This window comes from Delphinus delphis, chromosome X, assembly GCF_949987515.2.
Source record: "Delphinus delphis chromosome X, mDelDel1.2, whole genome shotgun sequence".
NCBI lineage: Eukaryota > Metazoa > Chordata > Mammalia > Artiodactyla > Delphinidae > Delphinus > Delphinus delphis.
The window spans coordinates 96,165,499-96,191,403 of record NC_082704.1 but is presented as its reverse complement, the minus strand read 5'-3'; the positions used below and the strand labels follow the sequence as shown (position 1 = coordinate 96,191,403).

Here is a 25,905-nt window from a genome sequence, read left to right as displayed (position 1 = left end):
GGCAAACGTAACAGTGTTACATTACAATAATATAATAAATATTATATTATATAAATATTATATATATATATATATATATTATATAAAAATATTATATATTATATAAAAATAATATAATAAATATTTTCTTCCTTTTCATATTTACAAATCAATTCCACATTTCCTTAAACAATAATAAAGGTTCAGCATCAGCCTTGGCACTGACCTGGCCATGAGGGGCCATAGATCAAGAAGCTTCAGGTGTCACAGGACAACTGCTGCAGGCCTTCTAGTGGGAGCTGGCTCTTCTAGGGAAGGGTGGACCTCAGTGGGCTGCTGAGGTTGGAGTTGAGTGTTTGTTGGAATATGAATGAAGCTCTTCGTCAAATTCCTGGTCAGGATTAGACTGCTTCTCAGAGGTGTGGACACTCCCATCTCTGAACCATTCAATGAGAACCTTGAAATGTACATCTTGTTTTTTTCTGGACTGAGCCTACTGAGAAAGATTGGCTGGAGCAGGACCTAGCCTTTCCTCCAGTGAGGGAAGCAAAACATTCAGAATGAGAGGCATGAGGACTTGCATTCCATCTCTAGGCCGCATGTGAGTCATTTATTTGAAATTGGCTAGGTTGATATAGTTTTGGAGCTCATTTTGGGTCTCTAGGCATTGCTCACCCACATTGTAATCTCTCTTGCTCTGGAACTTTTGCAAGTATCTGACACCCTTAACATCTTCAGAGGACTTGTTGTTAAAGTAGATTAAGCATGGAAGCTCACAGTTGAGGAGGTTTGATGGTACATAAAGAGTTTAGTGGTCTTATCTTTCTCAGACCAGTTATTTGGACCCATTCCATAGTCTTAACATCATCATTAAGGTGTATTGATATCACACTCACTGTATACTGTGACACGGAGAGAGCAGTAACTATAAGTAACTATAGTTTGAGGGCCATATTAGCTCCTGCATGCTTGACCTTTGATGTGAGTCTATGTGCAATCCCATATGGCTAAAGCAAAACAGGTATTCCTCATTATTGAGCTCCACAGAACAAATGTCATCAAAAGATTACAGTGAGAGGAACATAACTGAGGGGCTGCTGGAATTTACCAGGCTTAGACATTGCCCATCTTCATGGATACTCAACAGAGAGAACCCAGAAGAGTAGCCAACACAGAGCTTTTCCTTGAACATTGTCATGCACTGTACAGTTCCTGGAGCCACAGTTTCATTGAACTGTCTGTGAGAAGGTTTAGTTCTATGGATTTCGTAGCGAAAGATCAGGCATTTCACTGCTACAAGCAGACAGGTTGAAGAACTCTTCCTATGTGTTGAACTTAGGATGTCTAGGCAGCCCTTTATTTCTGGAAGCTTGATGTCAGACTCCCTTCCACTGCCTCAAAGGAAGAGTATGGATAAAATGGAGCATGGTCCTGATAAATGGAATATTTATAAATGGAATATTTCCTGCCATATCAATAAACAAAGGATGTCACAGTCACCAATGATTGCAACCCTCCAACGTGAGCTGGTGAGCCCTGAGGAAACTCAGGGCTGAAAAGAATACCTGCCATCTAGCAACCATCAGACTGCAGCCACTCCCTGCAGTGAGCCCTGAGGAAACTCAGGGTGTGAAAATACAGGCCCTAGATAGCTAAGGTGCATATCAGAGAAATGATTTCAGTGAGTCCAGGCCCTTGCATCTTCCCATACATAGAAAAGCGCTAAATTCCTTAACTTGAGATATCTGGTTTTCTTTATTTAACAGTAATCGTTTGACCTTCCCAATTACGTGCTCTTTATTGCAAAACTCCTATATATCCTGGCCCCTCCCTTCGCCTCCTGGGCTGCAGCCCTCATTTTGCCCCAAATAAAACTTAACTCACAGCTCTCACGTTGTGCATTTTTTAAAAGTCAACAGTCCTAGCAACAAAGCTATTCCAATAACAGAAAAGCGTTGTAGTTTTCTTTTTGGGGAGAGAAAGTTCAGTATGGTACACTTTCTTACAAACAGTAGCTTGAATGATCACATCACAGGTAATCTCTATTATGTACACACTTAGCTTTAAACCGACTGCAATCTTAGATGATTTTCCATAACAGGTGTCAGAATTGCTTTAATAAGAGACAGTATACTGTCATAGGCTTCTAGTGGAATATGCACAACATGATTTTTCAGTCTGTTTCTATGTAGGATAGATTGGAGTCCTTCTAGAAACCTAGCCAATTTCCTCTTTTCTTTCTCATTTTCTGTTAGAATTAGTAAAGAACTAGTCTTTAAGTTGTACTTAAGAGAGAAGCTGTCACCCTGAATATACAAGGAATATCAGCTCGGATCACGTATAACAGCTAAAGCGAGGATAAAGCTCATCAAAAAATCCTCACCTCTAAGATGCAAGATTGGCTCACAATAACTCCAGGCTGGGTGGGTTTTCCTTCAGGCAAATCATACAAAGAGTAGACAGTTATATACCAATACATAAATCTTTGTCATCCTTTCTCCACACTGGTATGTTTTGCACCTTAAGGTAAACTTTGTAGGGTGTTCCTAGGCCTTTCTGCACATCTACTTTAAGAGGCCCCTGGGACTGCCTAGAGGTTGTACAGACCTTGGGAGCACTGTCTTTGTGGGATACACACCTCCAAGCGATAGCCTTGTTAAATTAGTCCAACCATGAGTGAGGTGCAATGGCTACAGCAAGTAGGACTGGAAAACAACTTGATGCTAAATCAATGACCTTTTGGCTTTGGTTCAACCAATAAGACGGCCTGTGTGGTGACAGTGGCACAGCAGCTGGCCTTTGCTGCAGCTGAGACATGTCTTCTTGCTGTTCTGGGCTTATGGGCATGAAAATTGATGGGGACACTTCCGGGTTTGGAGTTTGTGTTTCTTACTAGCTCAGCTAGTTCTAAGTTTCAAATCAGTGCAGGAGATGCAGTGTTGAAATAGTTAAAAATAGAATCACAAGAATCTAGAGTTTTGAGTTCTGTATTTATTCTAAATTTATCTCGTTTTATTCAAAATTTCCATATCATCTAATAATTCTCTCCTTGTTGCTTCAGAATCCTTTAGTTTGCTTCCAGAAGAGAGGTTTGTATTTAAAAGTTTCTCAGTTAATTTTGAACAAGTTCCTTGGCCTGGTTGCTTACCTCAAAAGCAGACTGAAAGCCCTGCAGACATGCTCAGCTTCTTACTATGATGGCCTTTCCAAAGTGGATCCAGCATTCATGATGCCAAACTAGACCTTTTCGGTTTCAAACTCTTTGGTCATTTTAGAAACAAGAGCTTCAAAATACTGCTGGACATCTTTCTCATTGCTGATCCAATTCATGGTTTCTGCAATCTAAGCTTCCCAGCAGGCCGCCTACTTGTAGCTGCCAAATCCATAACCTCAACTTCATATTGCGTATTTTGAGCTCTTAGGTTATCCGCAACAGGTCAAAGCCTTTCATTTTCACCAGTAATTTCTTGTTTTCTTCGCACCTCATTACACTTTCTTTTTCAAAAATACATCTTTCACTGTGTCTTCTGCCTCTTCCATTTCATTATGACATTCTTGTTTTTACTTTTGTTATTTCTCTTTTAATTTTTTTTTTTTTTTTTTCCTGCAGGATAAGCTGATGGCTCTCTGAATCACACACCTTGTTTTTTTGCATTTTTTGCTTGTTTGGTTTTTGTGGGTTTTTTGTTTTTTGTTTTTTTTGGCTTCTAAGACATAGAACATTTCATGTCCAACACATTCCTTTATATAAAACAAGACTTTCTCCTCAAGTTCAGATTTTATTTCAGAAATCTCTTGCTGGTATTCTGAAGTGGAACCTGGAATTTAACCTCCTTGGCTCGTTAGGGGGACCTCAAGCTCACTTTCTGTTTGTTTAGAGAGGTTCTCTCTGCTTTCATGAGGCTTGTGTTCCTGTGAAGCCTCAACAAAAGTATCCTCAAGCTGAGCTTCCAGGTCTTTCCTGAACATCTTGGTTTCAGAGATTTCCTGTTCCATGGAGTTACTTTTCGACATGGCCACTTCCATCTCTTCCTCTTTGTCATTAAGCATTCAGGAAATCTTCTGCTTCTGTAAGCCATGCATGCTTCTATCTCTGAGAATTCCTGCAGGGTCAGCTTTTATTGCTGATGGGTATCTTTGTGGTTTTTTGGCTTGGGATTTTGGACTGTCTGAAGGTTCAACCAATTGCTTCTAAAAAATCTTATTTTTCCTGCCTCATGATGTGGTACTGGTTTTCTAGGCCTTTCAGTCTAGGTGTGGATCTTCATGTTCTTGGCAAAGTGTTACTATATTCTCAAGTTGTTGCTTGAGCCTAGTTGAATCAGCTATTTATCCTTTAAATATATACTTTATTCATTTAATTTTTTAATTTCCTTTTTCTTGGTTTGAATTTCTATGGCATGAAGTGAACAATGTAGAGTCTGTGCATTCTTGTAACTTCCTATTCAGTTCCAGTTTCTCTTGGTCTAGTTTTCATACTTGTCTTTCATCCTTCTATCTTTAATTCTTGACTGCTATAGACCTGGCTGGTTTTTTTGGCACTGAAGTCAGGGCAATAAACAAGAGAGAGGAGCCCCTGCCCTCATGGAGCTTCTGTTCCAGTGGCTATAACAGAGAAAACAACAACAAATAAATAGGTAAATAATATGATATAACAGTCTAAAAAGGAAAATAAGTGAGTTCAGGGAGAAAGAGAGTAAGGGATAGCTCTGTGTGGCAGACAGATAAGGCATCCTGCGGATATATTTAAGCAATTGGCTATTGTGAAATTTAATGAGAATTCCTTTAAAAGTGCTATTAACAGTCCCTGGCTAGTTGTAATAACTGAGTCAATGTTCTAATATTGTCATTAGTAATAGAATTAGGATTTCAGCTTTCCAGAATGATCTCAATGGCTACTATAGAGATATGGGCTTTTTACTATTGAGAGTATTATTGGGTCCACCCTGGATTATAAGAGACAGTGTCATAGGGACAGAGAGTTTGGGCAGGAAGGGAAGAAGGGGCAGAGGTAGGAATGCAATTCATGGGGAGTGAGGAGTGCTTTGGATAACCTCCAAATCATTTACATTGTGTTTCAGAATTTGTTTTTATGTTGGAAAAATGTATCTGATTTGGGAATGCACCAAGATCACATGGTTTAACAGATGCCAGAGTGTTGAAATCCCCGATTTTGCACTGTGGTTTCCACTAAAGACAAGGGAAGGAAACATTATATCCTGAAGGAGCGTGTAATGATCAGAATGAAGTCTTTCTGCCTCCTCCTATTTTATAATAAGTTCACTGCCTGACTGGTACTTTGGTTAGACCTTACAAAGGACTCAAGTAATATCTCTGGGTGATTATTTTTAGCAGAATTCTAAAAATTCCAAAGAAAGCATAATATTTTCTGATAATTAACCCCAAACCTAGGGTGTTTTCACAATTTTGAAAAGTCAAGAGTTGATTTCAGCTGTGTGTTTCAGGTACCATGAGGGTAACCTGAATTAGGAGTGCCTCCATGTTAAAATGCAAGCACAAGTCAAGTGTTCATAATTAGCAGAGGGGAGGTAAGAACACGAAGGTTTACAACTCATTATATTCTTCATCCCACAGACTTTTAAGATATATTCATTATATTGAAAACAGCTTATATAATCCGTACATTTTAGTACCCAGGTTTCGAGTGAGTAAATGTAGACCAAAAGAAAAATTTGAGGTGTTTTTTAAGAGAACTAAATAAGTTATTGGAAAATAAAATTTAAAGTAAATGATAGAATTCTGGATTATTTGACTAGATAATATAAAACATATATATGGGATGGTTGTTCAGATAATAACTGTTTTCCCATTCTAGAGAAATGGTCTCAACTTTGGCTTGGCTGGACATTGGAATCACCTGGGGAATTTTAAAACTACAAATGTCGGGCTTCCCTGGTGGCGCAGTGGTTAAGAGTCCGCCTGCCGATGCAGGGGACGTGGGTTCGTGCCCCAGTCTGGGAAGATCCCACATGCCGCGGAGAGGCTGGGCCCATGAGCCATGGCCGCTGAGCCTGCACGTCCGGAGCCTGTGCTCTGCAATGGGAGAGGCCGCAACAGTGAGAGGCCCACGTACTGCAAAAAAAAAAAAAACTACAAATGTCTTCTTGCTACCCCAAAATGCTGATATTAATGATCTGAAGGGTGACCGAGAGTGCTGAAAGTTTTAACTGCTTCCCAGATTTTTCTAATGGAAAGCCAAAGTTGAGAACCCTTGCTCTAGAACACTGGTTCTCAAACTTTATCATGCATATGACTTACCTGGAGGGCTTGTTAAAACAGCTTCTGAGTCCCACCTCCTGAACTCCTGGTTTAGCAAGTCTTTGGTGGGACCTGTAAATTTGCCTGCTGAGATCGCTAGTTTGAGGAGAGACTTTGAGCTTGTTTGAAAGAGAATTTCAGGTCCTACTCCAGATCTAAGGAATCAACAGCATCTGTATTTTAAAAATATCCCTGGGTGATTCAGGTTCTCAGTAAAGTTAGTGAAGCTTGGGGACCTAGAAAGACTGGATAAGGGAAAATGCCATCAGGAGGGATTAGATTAAACATTTTGGCAGAAAATGACATTAGAAATGATGTTGCTCTGGGACTCTTTAGGCTTGATACATATCTTTATAACATTAGAGTAGATTTTGTTTCTGCTACTCATAATTCTGTCTTTGTATATAAACTAATGAAATACAAAAGCAAGTATTACTTAACTTTACCCTTCAAATAACTCCACGTTGTAAAGCATATAGTCCCCAAATTACAGAGAAAACAGAAACATTATTAGACTATTTACCTCTTATACTTTCAACCAGCTCTTAGATGAGCGAAGCTAGATTTGAAATCACGTTATTATATCTAGTACAACATTTTGCCTCCTTCTAACTTTTTTATCTTAATAAAATTTTATAATAGCTTTAGATGTGCAGAAAAGTTTTAGAAATAGTACAGAGAGTTCCTATACCCCTCACACCTAGTTTCCTCTATTGTTAGCATATTACATTAGTATGGTACATTTGTCATGACTAATAAATGTATATGGATACATTATTGCTAACTAAAGTTTCTACTTTTTCGAGATTTCCTCAGATTTTTCCCTAATGTTATTTTACTCTTTGAGGATCCTTACTGGGATCCCACATTACATTTAGTTATCATGTCTCTTTAGACTCCACTTGGTTATGACAGTTTCTCAGATTTACCTTGTTTTAGATGAGATGACCTTGACAGTTTTGAGGAGTACTTGTCAGCTCTTTTGTACAGTATTCCTCAATTTGGTTTTGTCTAATGCGTTTCTCATGATTAAACTTGAGTTATAGATTTTGGTGTAGAAGACCACTGAGATAAAATACCATTATCATCCCATCATATCAAGGGAACATGCTATCAGCAGGACTCAGTGTTAACATTGATCACTTACCTGAGATATTATCAGGTTTCTCCACCAGAGTTACTTTTCCTCACTTTCTATACTGTACTCTTTGGAATGAAGTCATTACACTCTGCCTCCAGTTAAGGAGTGGGATTTAAGTGCTACCTCTTTGAGAGCCCTGAGTATTCACATAAATTATTTGAAATTGTTCTGCAAAGGAGATTTGTCTATTTTCTTTAGTTTACTTATTTATTTGACCATTGACTATGATCTTTCTTTATTTATCTGACCATAGTCCATTGACTGTGGACTCTTGGATATTTATTTTATACATTGGATTATAATTTTATACTGCTTTCTGTATTTTCTTGCTCAAATTGTTCCAGCTTTGTCTATTCAGAACTCTTTATTTTTTTGATTCCTTTGTCCCTTTGACACATCCTTATCTTCGTGTTTGTTTCTGAGAATTTCTATAATTTCTATCACTGCAATATGGTCCACAGTCACTGTGTACATTTCTTGTCCCAAGCCTAGAGTTGGCCATTTCTCCAAGGAGTCCTGGTTCCTTTTGTTTGAGAATGTTTTTATTTTTTGGAGAATGGGTGCCAGGTGTGCTTATTGCAACTGGTGTGTCAATGCTTCTAGGCCCTCTCAGCTGACGGAGCAAGGAAATATATGTGTATTAAGCTAAAACATGAGTTCTTTCTGGTATCTTCAATTCTAATCCAGTACCACGAGTCATTCTAACCTTTCCCCATTGCTTTTCTGTAACCTCCCAGTCCAACAATGAGAGACCTGTATCCATCATTTTCCATCTGTTTATTTAATTGTTAAATTTGGTTTACATGTATAGTACTTTCAGTGTTGGTAACCTGCACCACTATGAGAACCAACTTTATCAACCAGATTTTTTACTGCTTTTACATGACCAGTTTACTAAGAAACTTGTATAAAATTATTTTTGAGTTGTGAAAATCCATTACTTATATAGTAAGGCTTCAGTGTTTTAGTGGATTATGTTCCAAATGAGGGACCAATTAGAGATGCACAGTAAGAATCATATAGGCAATGTTTGGTAGATGACAGTGAACTAAACTCAGGGACGGTTTTCAGCTGACACAAAATGATATATATTTGCCAGTGGATAAAATCTTGACATACTTCTTTGTTAGTCGGTAACTAGCCTCTGTCCTTAGTGCCCACACCTTATGCCTGGGCTGTCTACCCACTCCCTCTGGACTTCATACCTACTCAAGACCTAGTAACCAAAGGCTTAATACCTGGCATAGTCAGGATTCTTCGGGGTCCTATGCTATTTATCTATTTTTCTATAGTTCCCTTTTACATTGGAGGATTTATTAGCATTAGAAGCTAACTATTCTGAATATGACCCTTTTCCATATGATACATGATCATGTTTCCAAAGACATAGTAGTTATATTTCTAATGCCATCAGGAGCAGTGGCCCTGCACATTCGCAGTTGGCTGGTGTGCAGTAGCTTCAGTGTCATTGACAGCAAAGCTGTCACTAAAATGTCTCCTCTATGAATTTCTTGCCACACAACTCTTGGGTTGTGCCTAATTTAATTACCCACTCTAAACTAATGTCATTAGTGCTTTCCCTATTCATGGGTGAGATATATTTTAGCAGAATTCTTGGACTTTTTCTTAAAAAAATATATGACACAATCTTGTTCATTTTGGAGTTGCTGGTGTTAAGGTACTGGATTATATAAATTTTTTCTGACTTTAAAACACATGTAAATGGAACTTTGCACATATATTTTAATATGTTAATAGGGAGTTTAAATGATAAATAATTAAATTATAATTTAGACTTCATTTGTTGATATGATAATTAAGTATTCTGTTCTGGTTTTAAAGTTAAAGCAGTGCTTAAAAGTCTTTATCATAAAAGTGTAGAATATTATGTTTATGAGAAGTATATTTTAAAATATGTAAATCTGACGTTAAAACTGAGAATGTAAAGCTCTTAATTATATTTACTGTTTTCTTATATGGCAGACATTTTGTCATCCTTGTTATAGAATCATAAAACTTCTGGATGCATAATAAACCTTCTTATGCTTGTCTCATTAATATGATAAGGCATTGCCACTCAAATAGAAATTATGCTATTAAAAAAAATGTCAGTGCATACCATGGTATTTCTGCAGGGTGCATATGGGTATATTGGATTGGATTCTAGTATTTATTAAAGTATTTTAAGCATTCCTCTTCTAGATACTTTACTGTTTTTGAAAGAGGAGGAGCCTGCATCACATAGAGCAGACCAGCAGAAAATGAATCAGACCCAGATTTAAACCACTTGGAATGCACTCAGGTGGGCAACAGCATAGTAACTGTAATGTAGGTAAAGTAATATCTAGTTCCTGGGGAGGAGGTCAAGATGGCAGAGTATAAGGAGGTGGAGCTCATCTCCCCCCACAAACACATCAAAAATACATCTACATGTGGAACAATTCTCACAGAATACCAACTGAAAGCTGGCAGAAGATCTCTTATACAACCAAAGCTACAAGAAAGATGCCCACATAACTGGGTAGGACAAAAGGAAAAAGAAGAAAAAAAAGGTATCAGGATGGGACCTGTGCCCCTGGAGGGAGCTCCAAAAGAGGAAAGGTTCCATCACCCTGGGACCCCCTTTGCTGGCTAGGAGGTCTGCTGGAACAGATAGGGAAATGGAGTGGCCTGGGCTTTGCTCGAGAGGAATGTGCAGGTGCTAGCTTGCTGGCAGGTGGGATAGAGAGGGATCAGCACTGATGGCTGCCACATCGTTGTCACTCTTCCCAGGCCAAGACATGTGCCTGCTGGTGCACACAGCAGCTGGGTGCTGAACCTCAGGCTTCAAAGGACAGATCTGTGGAGAGGACTCGGTTTGGCTGCATGGAGACAACCTGAACGGCCTAGTGTGTGGTCTGGGCCACCATTGCTGGTGCACACCAGATAGAGTGCGGGTCTGCCACAGAAGTGCCATTCTCAGCATGCTCCCAATGAGGTGCAGCTGTGGCAGTGGTGGGCTTTGGGTGCCCATATACACTGGAAGTGGAACTGACAGCTAAGCCAATTATCAGGGCTCCCACAGTGTGGGCAGGTCCAGGGGCGGTGCCAGCAGCAGCAGACCTTGTGGACACACACACTGGGTGGTGGATGATATCACAGAATCACATGTCCCCAGTGGACAGCTCCTGGGAAGGAATACACAGTGGCTCCTTTCCCAACAGGAGCACTGTGGTCCTGCCTACCTCACACCACAGCTTAGAAGTAGATCTGGGGGCTTCTACTTCAAAAACTGGGGAGCAGACCCTGCCCCCAATAAGACTCTGACAGCCACAGACCAAAGAGGATGCCCTGCCCAACATCCAGTGCAGATACCACAAAAGCCAAACACACCCCCTATCAAGGGGACAATGGCCAGCACACTCTGAGGAAAGACATGGCAGGCATCCATACCAAAAACAACCCTCTCACCAAAAATATTGGACTCACACAGTCTACACAGGGATGCTCCCACATAAAAACAGCCCTTCAAGACCATAGTAGGTAATTGTTTCTCCTCAATTCATAGAGTCAGAGAAAGTTCAATAAAATGAAAAAGCAGAGGAACTACTCCCAATTAAAAGAACAAGAGAAGTACCCTGAAAGAACAAACAATGAAACAGACCTCTCCAGTATACCATACTCTGAGTTCAAAAAGGAGGTAATAAAAATGCTAAAGGGATTAAGAAAAACTCTTGATAGCAACGCAGATCAGGGAATTCCCTGGCGGTCCAGTGGTTGGGACTTGTATTCAGCGCTCTCACTGCCGGGGCCCATGTTAAATCCTTGGGGAACTAAGATCCCACAAGCCATGCAGCATGGCAAAAAAAAAAAAAAAGAAAGAAAAATGCAGATCACTGGAACAAGGAACTAGAAACCATAAAGAGGAACCAATCAAAATTAGTCAAGTCAATTGCAGAGATTAAAAACCAAGCTAAAGGCAATCAATAGGAAATTAAATAATGAAGAAGAATGAATAACTCGTCTGGAAGATAGAATAATGGAAATCACCCAATCAGAACAGACAGAAAGACAGATTTTTTAAAAATGAAAGCAACATATGAGAGCTATGGGATAGTATTAAGCGTGCCAACCTATGCATAATAGGGATCCCAGAAGAACAAAAAAGAGAAAGGGGGATTGAAAATGTACTTGAAGAAATTATGTCAGAAACCTTCCTAAACCTAAGGGAAGGAAACAGATATCCAGGTACAGAAAGCACAGAGGGTCCCAAACAAAATGAACTCAAACACATCCACACCAAGACATACCAAATTAAAATGGCAAAAGTTAAAGATAAAGAGAGGATTCTGAAGATGGCAAGAGAAGAGTCAGTTACAAGGGAACCCCCATAAGGCTATCAGCTGGTTTCTCTGCAGAAATTTTGTAGGCCAGAAAGGAGTGGCATGATATATTCAAAGTCCTTAAAGAGAAGAAACTGCCACGTAGGATACTCTACCAAGAAATATGATCATTAAGAGTAGTAAGAGAGAATACGAATTTCTCAGATAAGCAAAAACTAAAAGGATGCAGAAATACTAAACCTGTCCTAAAAGAAATATTGAAAGGTCTTCTTTAAATAGTAAGGAAGCAGAAATCTATAGGAAAGGGAAAAACACAATAGTAAAGGCAAATATATTAAAAAATGAAGATCACTTTAATAAGCCAGTGTGTGGATTTAAAAACAAAATAAAAAAATTTTTGTAAAAGGAATTATAACTACAATGAACAGCAAAAGGATAAACATAACGATGTGAAATAGGACAGCAAAATCACAAAATGTCAGGGGGGAGTGTAAAAAATGTAGATGTTTTAGAATGTGTTGGAACTTATATGATTACCAGTTTAAAGCAAGTAGATATAGTTATGGGTTAACATACTTGAAAATCAGGGTAATCACAAATCAAAAACATAAAATAGATTCACAAAAACTAAAAAGAAAGGAATGCAAGCATAATATTGATAGAAAAGAAAACCATCAAACCACAAAAGAAAAAACAAAAGAAGAAAGGAACAAACTACAAAATCACCTGGAAAACAAGATTTAAAGTGGCAGTAAATACATACTTATCAATAATTACTTTAAATGTCGATGGACTAAATGTTCTGATAAAAAGACAGTGGCAGATTGGATAAAAAATAAGAACCTACAATATGCTGTCTACAAGAGACCCACTGTAGGGCAGAAGTGACACACAGATCGAAAGTGAGTGGATAGAAAAAGATATTTCATACAAATGGAAATGACAAGACAGCAGGGGCAGCAATACTCATATCAGACAAAATAGACTTTAAAACAAAGTCCACAAAGGAAGAGATCCATAAAGAAAGACAAAGAAGGATAGTATATAATGATAAAGGGATCAATACAAGAAGATAATATTATACTTGTTAACATATATGCACCCAATATAGGAGCAACTAAATACGTAAAGCAAATGCTAACAGACACAAAGAGAGAAATTGGCAGGAAGAAAATAATAGGAGACTTTAACACCCCACTGACATCAATGGACAGATTTTGCAGACAGATCAATAAAGCAACAGAGATCCTAAATGACACAATACACAGTTGATCTTAATTGATATCTACAGGACACTATATTCCAAAAACCCCAGAATACACCTTCTTTTCAAACATGCATGGAATATTCTTTAGGATAGACCACATAGTAGGACATAAAACAAGCCTTAACAAATTTAAGAGCATAGAAATTATTTCAAGCATCTTTTCTGACCACAATGGTATGAAACTAGAAATCAACCACAGAAAGAAAAACGAGAAAAAGATTATGGGAGACTAAACAACATGCTACTATAAAATAAATGGGTCAATGAGGAAATCAGAAAATATCTGGAGACAAATGACATTGAAAACACAACCTCACAAAATCTATGGAACACAGCAAAAACCAGTTCTAAGAGGGAAGTCCATAGCAATACAGGCCTTCTTCAAAAAACAAGAAAAATTTCAAATAAATAACCTAACCTGCCACCTAAAATAATTAGAAAAATAAGAACAAACAAAACCCAAATTCAGCAGAAGGAAAGAAATAACAAAGATCAGAGAAGAAATAAATTAGAGATAAAAACAATAGAAAAATCAATAAATCCAAGAGTTGGTTTTTTTAAGGGATAAATAAAATTGACAGACCTCTACCCAAGCTCACCAAGAAGGAAAGAGGAACCAAATAAAATAAGAAATTAAAAAGGAGAAATAATAACTGATACCACAGAAATCCAATAACTGGACAAAATGAACAACCTAGAAGAAATGTACAAGTTTCTAGAAACATAAAGTCTGCCAAAACTGAGTCAAGAAGAAACAAATAATTTGAACAGACTGATCACTAGAAGTGAAATAGAATCTGTAATTTAAAAAAACTCCCTACAAACAAAAGTCCAGGAGTCTATGGCTGCACTGGGGAATTCTATCAAACATACAAAGAAAAACTTATACCTGTCCTTCTCAAACTATTTCAAAAGATTGAAGAGGAGAGAACATTCCCATAATCATTCTATAAAGCCACCATCGCCCTAATACCAAACCAGACAAAGACATTACAAAAAAAGGAAATTACAGGCCAATATCTTTGATAAATATAGATGCAGAAATCCTCAACAAAATATTAGCAAACCAAATCCAATAACACATAAAAAGGATCATAAAGCATGATCAAGTTGGCTTCATCCCAGAGTCACAAGGATGGTTCAACATATGCAAATCAATTAATGTGATACACCACATCAACAGAAGAAAAGACAGAAACCACATGATCATCTCACTAGATGTAGACAAACTATTTGATAAAAATCAACATCAATTCATGATAAAAACTTACCAAAGTGGGTATATAAGGAGTATATCTCAACAGAATATAAGCCATTTATGACAAACTCACAGCTAATATAATACTCAAAGTTGAAAAGCTGAAAGTCTTCTGACCAAATTCTGGAACAGACAAGGATGCTCACTTTCAACACTTCTATTCAACATAGTATTACATGTCCTAGCCACAGAAGTCAGACAAGAAAAAGAAATAAAAGACATCCAAATTGGAAGGGAAGAGGTAAAATTGTCATTACATGCAGATGACAGGGTACTTTATATAGAAAACCCTAAAGACTCCACACAAAAACTATTAGAACTAATAAATGAATTCAGCAACATAGCAGAATACAAGATTAATATACAGAAATCTGTAGCATTTCTTTACACTAACAGTGAAATATCAAAAAGAGAAAGTAAAATAATCCATTTAAGAGAAACTAAAATAATCCATTTAAGATTGACCAAAAAAACAACTTAGGATAGGAATAAACCTAACCAAGGAGGTGAAAGACTTATACACTGAGAACTATAAAACATTGATAAAGGAAATTGATTCAAAGAAATGGAAAGATATCCCATGCTCTTGGATTGGAAGAATTAATATTGTTACAATGGCCATAATACCAAAAGCAATCTACAGATTTAATGTGATTTTATCAAATTACCCATGACATTTTTCATAGAACTAGAACAAATAATCCTAAAATTCATATGGAACCATAAAAGACCCAGAATTGCCAAAACAATCCTGAGGAAAAAGAACTAAGCTGGAGGCATAACCTCCCAAGACTTCAGAGGATACTACACAGTAATCAAAACAATGTGGTATTCGCACAAAAACAGACATATAGATCAATGGAACAGAATGGAGAGCCCAGAAATAAACCTACACGCCTATAGTCAGTTTATCTTCAACAGAGGTGGCAAGAATATACAATGGAGAAAAAGTCTCTTCAGCAAGTGATATTGGGAAAGCTGGACAGCCTCATGTAAATCAATGAAGTTAGAACACTCCCTCACATCATATACAGAAATAAACTTAAAATGGTTTAAAAACTTAAGTATAAGACACTATGCCATAAAACTCCTAGAAGAGAACATAGGTAAAACATTCTAGGACATAAATCACAGCATTATTTTCTTAGGTCAGTCTCCCAAGGCAAAGAAATAAAAGCAAAAATAAACAAATGGGACGTAATCAAACTTACAAGCTTTTGCACAGCAAAGGAAACCATCAACCAAATGAAAAAACAACCTACGGACTGGGAGAAAATATTTGTAAACGATGTGACCAGCAAAGGGTTTATTTCCAAAATATACAAACAGCTCATACAGCTCAATAACAAAAAACAACGCAATCAAAAATGGGCAGAAGACCTAAAAAGACATTTCTCCAAAGAAGGCATACAAATGGCCAACAGGCACATGAAAAGATGCTCAACATTGCTAATTATTAGAGAAATGCAAATCAAAACTATAGTGAGGTGTCACCTCACACGGGTCAGAATGGCTATCATCAAAAAGTCTACAAATAATAAATGCTGGGGAAAGTGTGGAGAAAAGGGAACCCTCCTACACTGTTGGTGGGAATGTAAATTGGTACAGCCATTATGGAAACCAGTATGAATGTTCCTTAAAAAGCTAAAAGTAGAGTTACCATATGATCCAGCAATCCCACTCCTGGGCATATATCCAGAAAAGATGAAAACTCTAATTCAAAAAGATATATGCACCCCAATGTTCATAGCAGCACTGTTTACAATAGCCAAGATATGGAAGCAACCTAAGTATCTATCAACAGATGAATGGGTAAAGAAAATGTGGCATATACGTGTGTGTGTGTGTGTGTGTGTCTGTCTGTCTGTCTGTCTGTGTGTCTGTGTCTGTGTTTGTAGTGGAATATTACTCAGCCATAAAAAAGAATGAAATATTGTCATTTGCAGCAATATGGATGAACCTAGAGGTTATCATAAAGAGAGAAATAATTCAGACAGAGGAAGACAAATATATCACTTACATGTGGAATCTAAAAAATAAATACAAATGAACTTGTTTACAAATCATAAACAGACTCACAGACATAGGAAACAATCTTATGGTTACCAAAGGGGAATGGGGAGGGGGATATATAAATTAGGAGTTCGGGATCAACAGATACATACTACTATATCTAAAATAGATAAGCAAAAGGATTTACTGTATAGCACAGGGAACTATATTCAATATCTTGTAATAACCTATAATGGAAAAGAATCTGAAAAAAATGTATATATGTATAACTGAATCACTTTGTTGTACACCTAAAACTAACACAGTATTGGAAATCAACTATATTTCAATGCTTAAAATATTAGAAGACAAAAAGTAAACAAAGCCATACCTGGTTCTTATGTGCCATTCTACGATATGTGGATTAAAAATACATTTTTAAAATATGTAAAGTGAGCTAAGTACATCTAAGGAACACTACCCCATAGCTATAAGCAACTTTTGAGTTATTCAGAGCTGGCTTAAGGATTAAGAAGAGCAATACTCTGGGATGTTTTCATCTTTTGGAAACTCCATTCATTCATAGTGCAAACCCAGAATGTATTGAATATTTATATTTGCTTTTAAACATATCCTGGCTTCTAGGTTTGTTCATTCTGCATTTCAAATTCCTCCAGATGTGTTACTTGGTTTTGTTGATCCATTATTAGTAAAAAAAAAGAGTCAGCTTTGTTCGGATACATCAGGTAGGGCCTATTGGGGTCTTCCTCCATTGACCACTGAGATTAGCTATAAACCTAATGTCTATGTGTTTTGTCTGTGGCTTTTGATTATAATCTTGGTTTAGGAATAATGTAGGGATATATTTATGCTAAAATCCCAATTCTAAACTCCCAGAAATAATTTCACATTGGCAAAGAAATTTCCAATCACTTACAAATTTATACTTAGTGGAAACCATACTAATTTTAATTTTCTACTACAGAGGAGTATGAATTAAGGACATCTTGGTTTACTGTCCGTCTGTTGAATTTTTTTTTGCTTATTTTTATAAGTTTTTTTCCTTGAAACAACATAGAGAAAATGACTCAAAACATTTTAACAAATCATATTGTCAAATAAACCCTCCCGTATCCACAACTCTTGTCAGGAAATAGAACATTACTGTCACCCCATATCTCTACTGTATATCGCTTCCCCATCAAACATGCTTTAAATTCTATAGTCATTGATTATAATTATTTTTTCTATAATTTGGGGCATTTCACATTAGAGAGGTAATGTATTAGTCAGGATTTGATGGATACGTGTCATATATTTGTCCAAGCTCACAGAATGTATAACACCAAGTAAATAAGATAAACTATGGACTTTGGGTGATTATGGTGTATCATCATAGGTCTATCAATTATAATAAATGTATCCTTTGGTAAGAGATTTTGATAATAGGGGAGGGTATACATGTTTGGAAGCAGGAGATATATGGGAAACCTCTGTATCATCCTCTTAATTTTGCTGTGAAGCTAAAACTGCTCTAAAAAAAATGTCAATAAAAACAGAGTTCATTGGCATTTTGTGCAGAAATAGAAAAAAAAATCCTAAAATTTATATGAAATCTCAAAGGATCCCAAATAGCCAAAAGAATCTTGAGAAAGAACAAAGCTGGAGGCCTCCTACTTCCTGATTCCAAAACATATTGTACAAAGCTACAGTAATCAAACCAGTATAATACTGGCATATAGACAGATAAATAGACCAAAGGAACAGAAAAGACAGCTCAGAAAGCAACCCTTATATCAAGCGAGCTTTGAAAATGCTGCCATTGACTAAACAATTGGGAAAGGATAGTCTTTTCAACAAATGGTGTTGGGAAAACTGGGTAAACATGCAAAAAAAATGAAGGGCTTTTATCTTACACTGTATAAAAAAATGAACCCTAAATCAACTGAAGACCGTAAGAATTGAATGTAAGATTTGAAACTATAAAACTCCTTGAAGAAAAATAGGAGAAAACCTTCATGACATTGGAGTGTGCAATGGTTTCTGAGCTATTACTCCAAAAAGTACAGACAACAAAAGCAAAAATAGACAAATGGGACTACATCAAAATTCATAATTTTTGCACAGCAAATGAAGTAATCAACAGAGTGAAAAGTCAGCCTAAAAAATGGGAGAAAGTATTCACAGACCATCTACCAGATAAGGTGTTAATATCCAGAATATATGTTCAAAACTTCTGCAAATCAACAACAGAAAACCAAATAATCTGATTTAAAAATTGCCAAAAAATTTTAATAGATGTTTCTCCAAAAAGGATAAACGGCCAAAAAAATATGAAAAAATGTTGAACATCACTAATCACTAGGGAAATGCAAATCAAAACCACAATGAGATATCACCTTACACCCATCAGTATTGCCACTGGTTTAAAAAAAGAAGTTTCATTGAGGACGTGGAGAAATTGGAATTGTGCACTGTTGGAGGGATTGTAAAATGGTGTAGCCACTATGGAAAAGAGTATGGAGTTTCCTCAAAAAATAAAACTACCATATGATCCCACTTCTCGGTATGTATCCAAAAGGATTAAAAACAGAATTCTGAAGGGATATTTGTTCACCCATATTCATGTAGCATTATCCATAACAGGTAAGATGTGGAAGCAACCCAAAAGTGCATTGATGGATGAATGTATAAAGAAAATGTGGTATATAAATACAGTAGAATGTTATTCAGCCTGAAAAAAATAATTCCTGGCATATGCTACATGATGGACGAAACCTGCAAACATTATACTAAGTAAAAAACTCAATCACAGAAAGACAAATAATGCATGATTGCACTTCTTTAAGATATCTAAAATAAACTCATTGAAACAAAGTAGAATGTTGATTGCTAGGGTATGGGGGAAAGGGAAACAGTTGTTCAATGGGTATAGAGTTTGGGTCATGCAAGATGAAAAAGTTCTAGAGATCTGTTGTACAATACTGTGCACAGAGTTAACAGTACTGTACTGTATGCTTGAAAATTGTTGAGGGTAAATCAGTGTTATGTGTTTTCTTTCACAATTAAAAAAAAGTTGATTAGTGTGGAAGACATGAGCTGCACCTCCCAGTGCCTCTTCAAGGTAGGACATGTTGTCCAACTATGTGGAGTGTTGTCAGCTGACTGCCTCTATTTTTCACCTCCTACAAAGTCTGTCTCAGCCACCTAGCCTGAAGTTACGTCCTACTCATGCAGCCTCCTGTGAGGCTGAAGGTTACACTTTGGGGGGGTCCTTGCTGATGACTACAAACAATCTTTTCTGGTATTTCAAATTTTTCTTAAATGAGGGTGTCAACGCTCTCTTCATCTGTCTGTCCATCCTTCATGCATCCTTCCATCCATCCATCCATCCATATATCTAATTCCAGATTGCATTCAAAATTTCCAAGTAACTTTTATGTGCTGTGTGCTGGTCTCTGCCTTCAAGGAATTTCTAACCAGATGGAAATGATAAGATTTTGAAGAACAAAGTGACTATGAAGGGAGAAAATGCAGAAGTCAGAGCAGTAAATAAACTCTACCAGATTGATGCTGTGAAGAGGTACAGGATCTACAGGAGTGGGAGTTAGAATGAATAAAAATGGGATGGATGGAAAAAAAGAGTCTTTTTAAAATTTATTTATTTTTGGCTGTGTTGGGTCTTCGTTTCTGTGCGAGGGCTCTCTCTATTTGCGGTGAACGGGGCCACTCTTCGTCGCCATGCGCGGGCCTCTCACTGTCGCGGCCTCTCATTGTGGAGCACAAGCTCCAGACGCGCAGGCTCAGTAGCTGTGGCGCACGGGCCCAGCCGCTCCGTGCCATGTGGGATCTTCCCAGAGCAGGGCTCGAACCCGTGTCCCCTGCGCTGGCAGGCAGACTCTCAACCACTGTGCCACCAGGGAAGCCCAAGAGTCATTTTTGATAGAATAAATAATAGGATTGATGACAATGTAGGACATCTAAAATCCTCTGAAAGAACTAAAAAAGCATCATATATGCATGTGAGTAGGACCCTATGCATTCATAGACCAATCTCTGTAGCTGGCTTTAAACCTCTGAAAAATTTAGTATTTAAAAAAAAGACCTTCAAGTCTTGATAACGCAAGTCACGTTCTGTTTCTAATCAGTACATGGTTTCAAAAATGGTAGGACTTTTTTCTTGTTTGTTGTGATTAATGAGTATTTCTTATATTTTTTTGTTAATAACATACCATATATCTTACTAAATTCCTAAATAAAACCGTTGTAGTGAGTAGTAAAACTTCAAACCTTATCTTTCAATTGTTTGAAATGGGTGTACAAATTGATTTTTTGTTGTTGTTTTGCGGTACGCGGGCCTCTCACTGTTGTGGCCTCTCCCGTTGCGCAGCACAGGCTCCGAACGCGCAGGCCCATGGCTTACGGGCCCAGCCACTCCGCGGCATGTGGGATCTTCCCGGACCAGGGCACGAACCCGTGTCCCCTGCATCGGCAGGCGGACTCTCAACCACTGCGCCACCAGGGAAGCTCTGATTTGGTTTTATATTCTTTTTGATGCCTCTCTTTCTCCCACCTGTACTCTCTGTTATTCTCTTGATAACTGTTAACTTCAGTGTTTAAGTGATTATTTTCCAATTTCTCAGTTCAGCAGTAAATCTTAGCTCCATGATTTTAATAACCTATTCCCTGTAGCCATGAGAGTCAGTCTCCAACTGGATTTTGTAACCATTGATCACTTGGGTGTTTGTAAACTTTCACATCTGACCTTTTTCAGTGACTTGCTAGACTTAGTGCTTTCTTATAATTATCAGAAAGGTCTACCAAAAAAAAGCATCAATTGCCGGAAGTTAAATTCATTTCACCCCTGTTGAGATGCAAAATGTAGTTAAGAATTCTAATTTTGGGCTTGAAGGTACAGTGATCTTCCATGCACTTTAAATGATCTTTATCTCAGTCTTACATAAACTAATGGGATCCTCCTGTGCTCTATCCTAGCCTTCATTCCAACTGAAGAGCAGTGGTTTCATACTTTTCAAGTACTGCAGACTCTTTTAACCTCAAACCATTTACCAGATCCTCTACATGAGAAAACATATGACCAAAAGTTACTTTAAATTCAGCATCTCTTTAAAGTAAAAATTTCATTTTATTAACTATTAGAGCATACATTGACATCTGTAAGATTATGTTTAAAAACATGTGTTAGGAGAACTTCCCTGGTGGTGCAGTGGTTAAAAATCCGCCTGCCCAGGCAAGGGACACGGGTTTGAGCCCTGGTCGGGGAAGATCCCACATGCTGCGAAGCAACTAAGCCCGTGCACCACAACTACTGAGCCTGTGCTCTAGAGCCCACGAGCCACAACTACTGAGCCCATGTGCCACAGCTACTGAAGCCCACATGCCTAGAGCCTGTGCTCCACCCAAGAGAAGCCACTGCAATGAGAAGCCTGTGCACTGCAACGAAGTGTAGCCTCCACTCGCCGCGACTAGAGAAAAGTCCGTGTGCAGCAACGAAGACCCAACACAACCAAAAATAAATAAATAAATTTATTTAAAAAAAAAAAGTTTTAAGCAACTTGTTTGTCAGACTGTTTGATGTTCATAAGGCAATACAGAACCAAAACTGTTTGCTGTGTTTCCACTGCCCCTCAGGTATCCACAGCCCAGGGATCAGGAACTGTTTTCAAAGATGATGCAAATCTGCTGATAATTTTACCATTGCAAGTCTATAATTGACATTGAGCAGAGATATTTTGGATACATGTCACTGACCTCTTATTGGAAAGCAACAAAACAATGCAATACAAACATAGTTTGTCCATTTTCCTATCATTGGCCTTACATCCAACGGGAATAGTCTGGAAAAGATCATTTATCTTTTAAAAATTAAGTGAGATAAGGCTGCCTTATGCTATACTTGGCACATCGTAGTTCCCAGTTAATTTTATTTTTTAATCTCCCTTCTAAGCCACTTCTATATGGTCAGGAGTCCCTGGGTAATCCCACCATCTGCAATTGTAGTCCCTCTGAAACTGATGCCAGACCATCTTCTGGCTTCTCAAGCTGACCAAGCTGCTGGAGTCATTTGTTACAGCCTAACTGATCTCATTCCCTTGCTTAGGCATCAACATTTAACCTTCAAGCTACAAATTTATAATCAATACATCTTTAGCATTGCTCTAATCAATGAGAACACACACATGGTGGGATTTCAGAGACATTTGACTGAATGGTTGGGAAATGTATTTTAATAGGGGTTTCTATCAGGGGGAGCTCTATTATGACACAGAAGTCAGTGACGACTTGCTTTAATAACTTGTAAAGCCTGCTCTGACCTTAGCCTGTGCTACTGTTTGTTCCTAAAAGCTTCTTCAACAAAATAGCTTGATTCCAGGTATTTCAGGTGTAACTATGACTTCTTTTTGTTATGTTCATTAAAAAATCCAAAAATCTTCTAAGAGATAAAAGGGGGATATTCTATAAGTATTACCTAGCCTGTGTTTTAGCTAGATCATGCCTGCCTTAAAATAAAATGCATTATACATATGAAGGAATAGTTTAATGAAAATGAGCTTACTGTGTTCATATGAGTTTATGTCAGCACAGAGGGAGCCTTAGTTTTAGGTTACCAGCAGGATACTGATATTGATTCACATAATATATTTACTGGCTTTTGCCTGTGCTCAGAATTCTTTGGGATTAACCATTAAAGATGTAAGGATGCAAACAGAAGAAATGCTATTGGATCATACAGTTTACAAATAATTTTCAGACTCAGCTTTATTAGGTGTCATAAGGCTGATCATGTTACCAGAGCAGTCTACCATAGATCACATTTCTACTCTTTGGGCATGAAGGCAGTACTATTTAGTACTGTCTTAAAGTATTCTATATAGCTTTCCAAATACTTAAAGTTTAGATTTTGCCTTTGTATCTCTCTGTAATGATAGTTATTTACAGACAAAGAAAAAATTTGTAAATTTAGAGTGTACACATACACCTACATAAAATACATACACATACATATGGGGTTTCGCCCAAACATAAATATGTTTAGGGATTGGCAATTTCTCCTTTTTGTCACGTTTCATTCCTAGAAACTACATTTTGAACTTTGTTAACAATAGATTATAGTATTTTTCTCCAGGAATGCTTTCTTGAAAAGAAAATATATATTGGTAGATATTAATCAAAGGTAATGTTTTAAAATACTTAAAATAGGCTCTATGATATCCAGGTTTCTCAAATGTTTTATAGAAATTGCAGTTTATGCTTATTTTACCAGATTATTGGGTATCCAGCAACTGAGATGATTCATGTGAAAATAACATAAATTTAAGTTATTGCTAAATGGATATATATTTCTATACTTGATGAATATCTACAGATCTCTTATGTGATCTAAAAAAATAATTCTCTGCCCTTATTTTGCTGTGATACAAATCAATGGAAGACTTTCACTTATGCAACATACTTCAGTGGATTTAGGAAGTTTTAGATTAAACCAAAAATCTATATTGAGGCACTAAATTAGTTAATGTATATTAGCTAGAATTAGTAATTTTCATAAATAACAGTGACTTTATGGCCTGCAGATAACATATATTCTGAGTTATTGCAGTACCTAGAAGAGTAGCTATAGCTCTACTCTGTTTTTTCCTCCCACTAAAGAAGGGATATAGAAAGATAAATGAGTGAGAGTCACATTATCATCAGGAATATTTGAGCCTGCTTTGATTCTTGAAAATAAATGAAAGAAATTAAAACTCTGGGACTTCATTCCTCATTAACAAAATGAATTGTGATAGAGACATTCTAATGTTTTACATCATGGATGAATTCTATCATTATAAATATACATTACTGCACCCAAATTAAAATTTACTTGTCTCATCAATTGACCTAACTTAAATATACTATCTATAGTAAGCATTACATATTTAAATAAACATTAATTAACACTTTTGTGTGAAAGTAATTTTGCATGTGCATATTTGCTGCTAGTTATTAAACTGAGAAATATCTTAAATAAATGTGAGTAGTACAGTCTGCTTTAGAAAGCTTCCTGAACAAAATTTGTTTTCTGTAATAACTTTCTCTGAAGCAAAGACAGTCATTCAAAATCATTCCATTAATTTTACATTTTTACTTAAATAGTAGATGGATAGTAATAAGCATTTGTTTTGGATGGTGATGTTGGTGGTAGTAAATTTCATAATATAAAGCATTTTCAAAGGGTTGACCCAGAATTTTTTATTTTCCTTCTCCTATTTATGAGTTTATTTAGCCCTATAGAAAAACTTGTGGTGTATCAATGAAGCAGTGTTAGCAGTGAACTCTCCATTAACCATTCATTGCCCCTGCTGGTTTTGTCACCCTTAATTTTTGGTTGAGTTGCCTTGTGGAGAAAGTTTAGACACACAATCATATTAAGACTAGAGGTTTGCTCCTAGAAACCACATCCTGGAGCCTTGCCCCTTCCTCTTGCTCTGACCCTATTTCTATGAATTAAAGCCACGTTCAGTTGAACTTCTTTTTGAACACAAGATCTGTCTTTCATTAATTTGTATAGGAACAGAACTGTAGTTAATAGCAGAAAGATATAAAGAATATCACAATGTTATGATACATATTTTCAGTAGGCCATCACAGTACTTTATATGCTATTGGAAAGCAATAAAATACTGCAGTTACTAAGCCCTTTATCACAAATATTTACTATAAAGCTTCAAAATTTCAACCCTAATCCTAACATAATTTGGAAAGACAAGGATAAGGGTCATTATCTTCACTAATGATGGGGAAAGACAGATATAAAATTTGAGTGTTATTGTTACCCAGTTAATGACTGAATGATAAATGGTGAGACTTTACATACCTTCTCTAATGTGTTACATATACTCATCATGTCATTAAACTTCAAAATCATGGTGCTTAAAATCATCATTGGCATTGTATCGGTTATTCTCTACTGTAAATTAAAATTTTTTGAGTGATTGATGTTTGTTTTTACCTTTAAATGATGTTTTTGTTTGTTTACTTTCCCCTCATAGGAAAGATAGTAACTTCTTTCCTACAATCTGGCAATGAGGAGAAATGGAAAATAGAATTAAGACAGTATTGTGTGCCGGGGCCTGGGGAGAGGGATGTGGTATTTATGTGTGCATCAAGTCTGTGTGTGTGTGCAGTATATTGGGGAGACAGTTGTATTAGATGAATCAAATTAAATTGCCATTTACACAGTTGGCAATTTCATATGGTTCAACCCAATATTTAAACATTCATTTGATGCAAACAGCCTTAGCACTGATGTAATAAGTACCACTGCAGCTTCAGGGATAGTTCATAATTGTAGTATCCAGAAGTATCATTTTTTAATAAGAGGAAATAGAAGCCGAAAATAATATCATGAGGGTATTAAAATACAAGTGAATGAGAGTTGCACTATTATCAGGAAACTTTTGAGTCTGCTTCAATTCAATAAAAATAAATACTTCAAAAACTCATACTTTATTACTGACTAAAAAAATGAATTGTGGTACCATCAAGATTTTGAGATGTGTTTGAATATTGCAACAATCAAAAACTATTAATACTTACCTAGGATTAAACTGATAAACTGATTGAAAGTAAATATTAGTATCTCTATATATCAGTTTTGGTTAAA

The 25,905-nt window shown here is 36.8% G+C and overlaps 1 pseudogene; it reads right to left on the bottom strand.

Annotated features, from left to right (window-relative positions):
* Window positions 1-236: 236 nt before the first annotated feature.
* LOC132418226 (serine/threonine-protein kinase MRCK beta-like) lies at window positions 237-25,191 on the bottom strand (annotated as a pseudogene).
* Between the last annotated feature and the right edge of the window lie 714 nt (window positions 25,192-25,905).